The 10,783-nt window shown below is 48.6% G+C and overlaps 1 long non-coding RNA gene across 2 annotated transcripts; it reads right to left on the bottom strand.

Annotated features, from left to right (window-relative positions):
* Positions 1–4,069: 4,069 nt before the first annotated feature.
* On the bottom strand, positions 4,070–6,765 carry LOC104994072. Of its 2 annotated transcripts, none has more exons than XR_825908.1 (3): positions 6,689–6,765; positions 5,533–5,602; positions 4,070–4,634 (listed from the first exon to the last, which is right to left on the bottom strand). It is a non-coding gene; the product is annotated as an uncharacterized LOC104994072 (long non-coding RNA). The 2 variants fall into 2 exon arrangements; XR_825907.1 differs by having other exon boundaries at positions 5,533–5,794; positions 6,689–6,761.
* Positions 6,766–10,783: the final 4,018 nt, after the last annotated feature.

The following is a 10,783-nucleotide window of genomic DNA, read 5'->3' on the forward strand; positions in this document are numbered from 1 at the left end:
CTGAGGCTCTCACATTGCGGGCAGATTTCTTACTGTCTGAGCCACCAAAGATTTTGCAAAAGCCAGGGGACTTCTGCTTCCTTCGAGGGCACATATTTTGCTAACAAGGCAGAGGTGAGGGAGGGCTTTTGGAAGGATTGCTAAAGAGTCTGTTCTGAAGGCAGCCATTTAGGAGAGGGGCTAGTAAATAACTGAAGTTGATGCCTTTCTGAGATGACAGGAATTGGGGCTAGCCCTGTCCTAGAAGCCTTGTTTTTCAGGCGCCTCTGTTATTTTTGTGAAGACAGAAAAGAAAGTGGAAAATGGTCAGCACACACACACATACACACTAATCTGCTATTTGTTTGTTTGTTTTTTTCTTTTTTTTGGAGTGCCACACGGCACATGGGCTCTTAGTTCCCAACTAGGGACTGAACCCCTGCCCCCTGCAGGGGAAGTGTGGGGTCTTACAGTAGTATCACCAGGGAAGTCCAATCTGTTGCTCTTTAAAAGCAAGGACATTTTTACGGTTTGGTCTAATATTTTGGAGAGAGCAATACCATGATCATTCTGGTACATTCATATTCGTTTTGGAAACAATGCTTGTGACAATAAATGAAAACGACAAGCTTTTGAAAAACATGCCTAGGCTTGCCCATCTAAAAGGAGGTTGTCATGGGGTGTCGGTACATCCTACTTCTCAATAATACAGCTTGCCTTTGCTGAGACATCTACGTGGTCCTTACAACATCCAGGTGAAGAGGCGCATAAGAAAACCAGTTTAATTGCTTTCAAAAGCAGTCTTCAGTTTTCACCTAAAAATGCCTTATTTATCGACATTTGATCGCTCCCCTTTCTCCCCAGACTCTGCTCTGAATGACTCAGCTTTTGCTAGAATTCAAATCACCCTCAGCATTTGAAGTTGTGCGGTTGTTTTGTTTTGTTTTTTTTTAAATAATATATCTTAGACAATTTACCACAAGGTTTGAAAGCAGTCCAAGTGTTAGGGATGCTGAAATATGCATGTCACTTCTCAAGGTGACTCTCTCTGGGGTCCTTGCTTCTGCGGTGGGTGAACTATCTGCTGTGTAACCGTGATGCATCCTCCCGGGCTCTGGAGAAGGCTCACACGCCTGCCAGGGGCTGGCTACCCTGGGGAGCCCGAGCTCCCATGGGAGAAACACCCAGAGGGTGAACATGTGCCTTGAGGCTCAAAGTGAAAAGAGAAAGTGTTACTCCTTCAGTCCTGTCCAGCTCTTTGCGACATCATGGACTGTGGTCTGCCAGGCTCCTCTGTCCATGGAAATTTCCCAGGCAAGAATCCTGGAGTGGGTTGCCATTCATTTCCTCCTCCAGGGGATCTTCCCGACCCAGGGATCGGACTCAGGTCTCCTGCATTGCAGGCAGATTCTTTACCATCTGAGCCACCAGGGAGACCCTTTGGAGGCTTAAAAGAGTTCCCAAATACAAATCAAAATAGGTGAGTAGTAGTCTGGATCCTGGAAGATGTTGACATGGAGAAAGATGAACTAACCTGCTGAGCTGGACAAGGCATCCTTGGCTGGGCGCTGGGGCCTCTGGGGTCAGGAGCTCCCAGGGCAGGGGGCCAACACTGGGTAAGGTCAACCATGGACCTGTCCCTAACAGGGCAGCTCAGCCACTCCTGCACTGTTTCCAGGGGAATGGCTTATTCCACTATCACATTTGAGACCCGGGAGCCCCCTGGGGAGCCTGGCAGAAGGATGCGGAGTGGGGCCCAGGTGGCAGATGCCCCTGGACAGGCTGGTGCAGTGGCTGAGAGGGCAGGTGGCATTCCTCTGTCCCTTGCTCTGGGTTTTTTCCCTCCCGTTTGCAAAATCCAGGCACTGAGCAAGCCTGCCCCTTGCACGGGTAGCATTCCAAGTCACAGCTGCTCTGGGCTGAGATCGTTAAATTAGCAAGATTTAATTAGGTCATCATCCCTGCCAGTGCCTTTTATTCAATTACTCATTCACTCTCATCCCACAAGCATTTATTAAGTACCCACTATGTGCCAACTACTGGCACGATGGCGCTTAACCGTTTGGGAGCCCAGAGTGATTATAACATAAATCTTCTTTGGTGAGCCTGAGAGCAGCGTCTGTGATCCTTTATGGAAAAACCATCAAATCATCATCTTTAATAAAGGCAGATGGTACACACAGATTTGCAGGCATGATAGGAGTTCATTATAAGTTTATTATAAGTACTTTCATCAGAGTAATTTCAAGGTCCTTAAAACTATTATAACAGCCCCCCCCCAGGGATGGCATTTCGCAAGCCTGAATAACGTTGGCTTGGCATCCAGTGCAGTCAGACCCCCGCAGGTGATTAGGGAGAACTGGCTGCAAGGGAATTGTTACTATTTGGTGACCAGGAAAAGTGGAGCCAGCTCATTCACCCAAGTAGAGAAAGGTCAAGAGAAAAATCAACCCAGGAGCTGGGTCCTGTGTTGGTGTATATTCATTCGTGTGCTGAGAACCAGGTTCAATCCTTCCATCTCAGAGGGAGGGTTCTCCCAGAGAGGGCAGAGGATGGGGAGGGTACCACGCTCTTGGGGACAGGCTTGGGGGTCCTGCCTCTGCATGGTTCTAGGGCCTCCCTGGTCTCGGTACCCTGCTGCCGGAGACCCTGAAGAGAGAGACTTTCCATCATGATTCCCGCGAAGGTCTCATATAAAACCCTTTTACTCATCAACTCTGGGCTGCACCCAGACAAGGCGGGCGTGTGCCCCTACATGGCCCTTCACTGTCTAAACTTGGCTCTCTCCCAGGGGCTTCTCCCACTGTTCCCTGGGCCACCCCCGCCCCCCACTGCCCGCACACACACGCATCACTAAGACACCACGGTCCCCCGGCCCAGGCCTGGCTCTCTTTCTCTGCAGTTTCTCCACCTGCCTGACTCTATTCCCAATTCCCACTGCATGCTTTTCCCTGGGACCCCACCAGTTCCTCCTCCTCCTCTGAACACAGAATCTCCAGGCCTCATGCCCCCAGCACACAGACAGTGAGAGCCAAGTAACCTGTCTTTCTTCCCCCATCAGGCTCTGTGACAAAGAAATAGAACTGTTTTCCGAGGATAAGCGCCATCTAGATCAGAACTAAATCCTCCTGTGATAGGTTTGGGGCTGATTTCCGTGCAAATCGGAAATGCCTGCCAACACTTACAGCATCCCCAGGAGCCAGGATGTTCACACGTCGGCACGTCTCATCCCCATAGCAACCTGCTCACATGGGGACGATTACTCTCTCCACTCCCCAGAGAGGTTAAGTATATTTCTCGGGGTCACAGAGCTGGTGACGGGCAGAGGCTGGATTCAACCCTAGACAGCCCAAGAGCCCACTCTCTTAGCCAGAGCCTGGAGGGCCTTGTCTCATCGAGGGTCCCCATCCCCAGGCCTCCATCACCCAATCATCCGCTGCTGCTGGATTTGCCCTGATGTTCAGTGGTCCTTGCTGTGTAACGAGTATCCCACATGTAATGACATCAAACAAGAACCATCGTATCATGTTCAGGGATTCTGTGGGTCAAGAGTTCCGACAAGCGGACCGGGGGATGGTTTGAAGGCCCAGCAGGGAAGACCTGAATGGTGTGGGGCTGGGGTCACCTGGATGCTTCTTTACTCTTAGCACCTGAGGTGGGATTGACCTGAGAGTGGGTTCAGCTGAAAATGCATATGGAGCCCCTGCAGGTGACTTCTGTGGGTGCCGTGGGCTTCCTGCAGGGGCGGCTGGGATCCGAGCAGGACTCTCCTGAGAAGGAACTTGCCAAGAGAACTGAGAAGGAACTATCCAAGAGAACTGGGCAGAGGCTTGGGCTTGTTGGGACACAGCCTCGGAATCACACAGCATTCCTGCTGCCGCAGGTAACCAAGGTCCCCGGGGAAGGAGGAGACTCCTCCCCCTTCTCGATGGGAGACTGGCGAGGTCACACCACAGAAGAACACGGGAGATGGGAGAGGACCTGGGGCCACCTTTGGAAAACGCAGTTGGTACTCACTGGCCTAGCCATGGCCTCCCTCCTCCAAAAACTTTTTTTGGCTCAGTTACAGTTCACCCTCTGGTCCCAGGATACTAATTTCCCATTCTGTGTTCTTGTTTCCCTGGGAATGGGAAGCCAGCCCTGATGGGTAGCATACAAGCATCTGTTGGTGGTTTTCTAGGGGTGATACCGCCGGGAGCACAAGTGGGCCCTGATCAGAGAGGCCCAGCTGCTCCCCACGGCGGCCTCCTGTTCGTGGTGTCCTGGAGTTTTTCCTGGTACTTAGGTGATAGAAGACAACAACACTGCTTCACTTCATCAGCTCTGGGCATTTCTGACCCAAATCCATCCTCCAGTTTCTGTTTATGGAGGAGCTTGTTGAGAACACAGGTCCCAGGGGCCCACCCACAGGGTCTGGTCAAAACGGTCTGAGATCAGGCAGCATTGGTGGGGTTTGTTTTGTTTTGTTGTTGTTGTTTTATTTTGTAGCTGTTTTTTGACTGCACGGGTTCTTAGTTGTAGCGTAAGCGTTCTAGTTTCGCCATCAGGGATCAAACTCCAGCCCCCTGCCTTGGGAGAGCGAAGCCTTAACCACTGGACCACGAAGGAAGTCCCAGGACTGGTGGTTTCTTCAGGGTTCCTGAGTCTGAGAACACCTGTGTTAGATGAAGGCCTTTGTGATCACTGGGCTAGACGACCTTCCCTCTCCAGAAACCCAGTGGGTACATGATGCCTTCACTGGCTGCTAGACTCAACATATTCTTTTTAAAGAGTTTGAAGGTGTTGTCACCTGCCCACTGACCAAGGACAAGTAGCTATTTGTGCTGGAAAAAAAATGGTGTAGATTCAACCTGTTTAGCTACTGTGTTCCTTTGCAGTGTCAACAAAGAACTGAGATGCAGGCTCCTTGTGTGGTTGTAACTCTTAATTATAACTCCAGAGCAGGGGCCAAGAGCATTTCCCAAAGGACTTCTGGCCTTTAAAAATGACCCTCCAGTGGGAGACAATAGGAGGCTCCCTTTAAACTTGCTTTTCCTTGGTCTGGTGCAGTGCACGCAGGGCAACTCCACAAATGATGCTCAAAATATGCTCAAAATATGTTTAACAGCAACTTTTAAAAAAATTTTGTGTTTGCGTGCTCCATCGATCAGTTGTGTCTGACTCTTTGTGGCCCCATGGACTGTATTCTGACAGACTCCTCTGTCCTCGGAATTTTCCAGGCAAGAATACTGGAGTAGGTTGTCATTTCCTCCTCCAGGGAAACTTCCCAACCAGGGATCGAACCTGTGTCTCTTGCACGCCCTGCTCTGGCAGTCAGGTTCTTACCCCTAGCGCCACCTGGGAGGGCACGAAAGCTGGAACTAGTGCCTGGGAATATTTTTCATACTCCTAAAATGCCAAGTGGCTGAACCCGTCTCTTTTTTTCTAATTTGGTGTGAAATTCACAAAGATCATTGTAAGCAGTTTATTCATAACCGAGCAATAAAACCGTGACAAGATAAGCCCGCTGCCCAAGCGGGGATGGGCCGTATCTCCTTCCGTGTACAAACTCACCATATTGCAAAACTGTCGGCTTGTCTCCCGAGGTGAGAAGAGGTCCTCGGTGTTTGCTCAGAGCTGTTCCCTGCAGGCAACTCAACTTAAGTCCCAGGACGGGATGAAAAAGGGGCCAGCTGCGTCTTCCCGCGCTAGGGAGGCCACCTCGGTTTTGACTAAGAGCCTCGGGTCTTGGTGGCAGCTGCCCCCGGTGGAGGGGCCTTGGTCGGATCCCTCAGCCTCCCGTCTGGAAATAGGGGACAGTGGTGGGCCTTGTCCCCTGGGGCGGTGAGGAGTTAACACGTGAAATACCTCCAAGCTCCCTGGCTCAGAGTAAACACTGCGAAGCCTTCCCCATCCTCCCCTGAGGAAGTGGTTTCCTCCAGGGAATGAGGTTGCCTTCCCACCCCACCCCCAAATTTGTAATAACCCATGCATAGTATTGCTGCAAAGCTCTGCTGGGTGTCTACACCCACCTCACAAACACACTCCTCACACACACACACCTCACACACACACCTCATATACACACACACATGCACACCCACCTCACACACACCCACCTCACACGCACACACACCCCTTACACATGTCACACACACCTCACATACACACATGCATGCACACCCACCTCACACACATGCATACACACACAGCTCACATACACACACATGTACACACACGTACTTCACACACACCCCTCACAAACACACACACACATATACATCTCACACACATATGCACACATACCTTACACACACACACATACACACACATACTCACACACACACACGTACCTCACACACACACACCTCACACACACATGCGTACACACACACCATCTGCACACACACCACACACACACATACACACACATACCTTACACACACAGCTTGCACTCACACACATACACACTCGTGCACACACATACCTTGCACGCACACACACACACTCCTCCCCTGATCACCTCCTCACTCTCAGTGGCTCCTGCACACAGTAGGGGCTCGACCCATGCACCTTGGCTAGAATTAATGTAACTCTGATCACCTGAGCAGGAAGAAGCAGGCTTGGAAAGCCATGCCTGACCTCTAAGGCTAAGAACAATGCGAAGCCTCTGGACTCATGGATTCTTCTAGAAGCTCCTGTGGGCTCAGAAACGATTTCTCCTCCTCACCTTCTTCCAGGAAGTGATGCTCCTCTCTCCCGGGCAAACCCCAGGCCTCAGGGACTTTCTGCTGATGTCAGAGTCAGTTGGAAGTTTGCTCTGTTCTCAGGCCTCCTGGCTGGGAATATTTTTACTTTTTTTTTTTTATAATATATTAACTTATTTTAACTTTTTCTCTTTAAATAAATGCAAACTCACAGAAGAGTGGCAAAAACAGAACCGAAAGTCCCACGTACCCTTCCCCCATATGCATACTTGTTATTAACATTTTGCCCGATTTTGCCACATCATCCCTCTTTTTCTAGATAAATATATAATGTTTCCCTGATCTATTTAAAAGTAGGTTTCAGATATCATGCTCCTCTGTCCATGGAATTCTCCAGGAGAGAATACAGCAGTGGGTAGCCATTCCCTTCTCCAGGATGGAACCCAGGTCTCCTGCATGGCAGGCAGATTCTTTACCATCTGAGCCACCAGGGAAGCCAAATATTCCCACATATATCTCCTAAGAACAAGGACGTTCTTTTATGTAACCGCAGTGCAGTTATCTGAGTCAGGAAACTTGTCACTGATGGAATATTATTCCTGATCACCAAGTGCCCCAGTGAGGTCTTTAGAGCATGTTTCTCCCAGCCCAGGACCCACACCAGCACTGCACGTTATATTTAGTTGCCAAGTCTGTTTAGTCTTCTTTCTTCTGACATCTTTTGTTAGCCTTCTCTTCATCTTGAATGACAATGATATTTTTGAAGGGCATAAAAGAGCAAGACAGTCATTGCCAGAGAGTTGTAAGAGACTAGTATTAAAAATTCTGTATAACTTTCACCGAGATGACCTGCAATTTGGCCTTATCTGACGTTTCAGATTTTGAGGGGAGAATGCACACTTAAGTAACCTTCTCACATTCTTCCATCTGGAGGCACATGATGTTCATTTTGTCCTTTTTTTTTTTTTATTATGTTGCCTTTCAGTTTAAGCCTTATCTTTTAATATGCCTGTGGGCCATTTGTATATCATCTTTGAGAAAATATTTATGCAAGTCCTCTGCTCATTTTTAAATTGGGTTGTTTGTCTTGTTATTGACTTGTTAGAGATCTTCACGTATTCTGGATACGGGACTCTTCTCAGATACGTAGCTTTGTCAATATCTTCTCTGACTCCGTGGGTTGTCTTTTCACTTTTCTTTTGATGCTGTCACATTCATCACGATCAAGTACAGCTTATCGACGTTTTTTCCTTTGTTGCTTGTACTTTAGGTGTCATATCTGAGAAACTATTGCCAAATCCAATAACAAAAAGGTTTTCTTATATGTTTCCTTTTATAGTTTTTGCTCTTACATATAAATCTTTGGTCCAGTTTAAGTTAATTTTTGAATAGGTCTAAGGTAAAGATCAGGCTTCCCTGGTAGCTCAGCTGGTAAAGAATCCTCCTGCAAGGCAGGAGACCCCAGTTCGATTCCTGGGTCAGGAAGATCTGCTAGAGAAGGGACAGGCTACCCACTCCAGGATTCTTGGGCTTCCCTGATGGCTCATCTGGTAAAGAATCCACCTGCAATACAGGAGACCTGAGTTTGATCCCTGGGTTGGGAAGATCCCCTGGAGAAGGGAAAGGCTACCCGCTCCAGTATTCTGGCCTGGAGAATTCCTTGGACTGTATAGCCCATGGGGTTGCAAAGAGTCAGACACGCCTGAGCCACTTTTACTTTCACAAGGTAAAGATCACAGTTCATTCTTTTGCATGTGGCTCTTCCAGTTATTGAAAAGACATTCTCCTTTTAATATTTATTTATGCAGCTGCACCTGGTCTTAGTGGTGGCACTTGGAATCTTTCAGTTTCGTTGCAGCATGCGGGATCTTTCGTTGCAGCATGCGGGATCCCGCTCCCTGACAGAGGATGGAACCCGGGCCCCCTGCATTGGGAGCAGTGTCTCAGCAGAGTCTTAGCCACTGGACTACCAGGGAAGTCCCGAAAAGACATTCTTTCTCCCACTGAATGCTCTTGGCACCCTTGTTGAAAATCAGTTGACCACAGACACATGGGTCTATTTCTGGAACTCCATGTTTCTTTTTTATTGGTCTCTATGGTTTTCCTACATAAGTACCACACTGTCTTGATTACCATTTTGTAGTATGTTTTGTAATCAAGAAGCAGGAGTCCTACCTTTTTCCTTTTTTACAAGAATTTTTTTCACTATTCTGGATTAGTACTCATTGGGTTGGGAAGATCCCCTGGAGAAGGGAATGGCTACGTACTCCAGTATTCTGGCCTGGAGAATTCCATGGACTGTATAGTCCATGGGGTTGCAAAGATTCGAACATGACTGAGCAACTTTCACTTTTTCACTTGGATTTAAAAATAAATGCTGGGATGTTTTGACTAGCAAGCATATTTATAGTTGTTCAGTTATCTTACTCTTTAAATATTTAATTGGTACTTGTGTCTATGTTTGGGCTTCCTAGGTGGTGCTAGTGGTAAAGAACTCGCCTGGCAATGAAGGAGGCATAAGAGTCATGGGTTCAATCCCTGGGTCAGGAAGATCCCCTGGAGGAGGGTATGGCAATCCTCTCCAGTATTCTTGCCTGGAGAATCCCATGAACAGAGGAGCCTGGCAGGCTACAGTCCATGGGGTCGCAAAGAGTCAGGCACGACTGAAGCAACTTAGTCTATGATTGTGCTCATCAGTTTTTACACGTAAAAAGATTATAGGTAAACAACCAGATAAACATAGACAGATGAATAGATTAAAAGAGAGAAAATGGATTTGAATTGTGCCTATTCAGTTTATACATATAGAAATATAAAGACAGATGAAAGATAGTCAGGTAGATAGACAGATAGAAGGAGAGAATGGGTTTGCAATGTGCTTCTGGACTGTGAAACAGAGATTTGCACACATGGAGGGGGATTTGCAGGGCCAGAGGGTACTTTGACCCAAAGTGATTGCCTGGCTGAACCAGTAATAAGTAACAGAGGTCCAGGGCAGTCATTGTGGCTTTGACTCCAGTTAGGTAAATTAACTGGAGTTCAGAAATCCCAGAGATTCCAAAAGGCAATGAACCTTGAAATCTGCCCCCCAAGGACCTTCACCCGCCCTACCCCTTCTGCCCCGGCATCATGCTTCCCACAGCATTTCCCAGATGGGCAGACTCCGGGGCTCTGAGCCCAAAAGGAACCCAACCAAAGGGGATTATGGTTGGAGCTCCTGCTTTGCCTGTAACTATTCTGCCCTTTATTCCTCACCACCTGCATTCAAACCTGGAAGGTGCTGGACTGAGTGAGAGTGTGCAGGGCCTGGACCTTAGTTGGGCAGCTTCCAGTAGAATAAAGAGGAACTGGCCTTCGCTCTTTCCTGTTCTGGGCTGGAGGACCCACACCGCCCTATGTTTGGTGATTCGCTAGGAAGACTGACAAGACTCCACGATGTGATTTATCCTAAGATTTATTTCAGCAAAGGATGCAGAACAGAAATAGGAAGGAAAGATACATGTTGGCTGCTGCTGCTGCTGCTGCTAAGTCGCTTCAGTCGTGTCCGACTCTGTGTGACGCCATGGACTGCAGCCTACCAGGCTTCTCCGTCCATAGGATTCTCCAGGCAAGAACACTGGAGTGGGTTGCCATTTCCTTCTCCAATGCATGAAAGTGGAAAGTGAAAGTGAAGTCGCTCAGTTGTGTCTGACTTTTAGCGACCCCATGGACTGCAGCCTACCAGGCTCCTCCATCCATGGGATTTTCTGGGCAACAGTACTGGAGTAGGGTGCCATTGCCTTCTCCCTACATGTTGGCAGAATCCCCAATTGGCACGGGACCCCCTGCCATGCCGCCTCATCTGAGCCCACTCAGCACAGGCTTTTTCTCCAACAGAGAACTGCAGAGTCACTCGTGCAAAAAACCCACACATGCCTGAGGGTCCAGGTGTTAACAGGAGGTGGGTCACATAGACCCATCCGGCTATCAATCAGCCATGCAACTGAAATTCCAGGCTCCAGCAATGAAACCAGGTGTGCATCATCAGTCTTGGCATTTGTGCAAAACCGTCCTAACAGGCCAGCAGGGCACGGTCCACTGCTCCAGGCGAACACAACACCATCCGTCACTGACATCAC

Source organism: Bison bison, unplaced genomic scaffold (genome assembly GCF_000754665.1).
Source record: "Bison bison bison isolate TAMUID 2011002044 unplaced genomic scaffold, Bison_UMD1.0 scf7180017864250, whole genome shotgun sequence".
Taxonomy (NCBI): domain Eukaryota; kingdom Metazoa; phylum Chordata; class Mammalia; order Artiodactyla; family Bovidae; genus Bison; species Bison bison.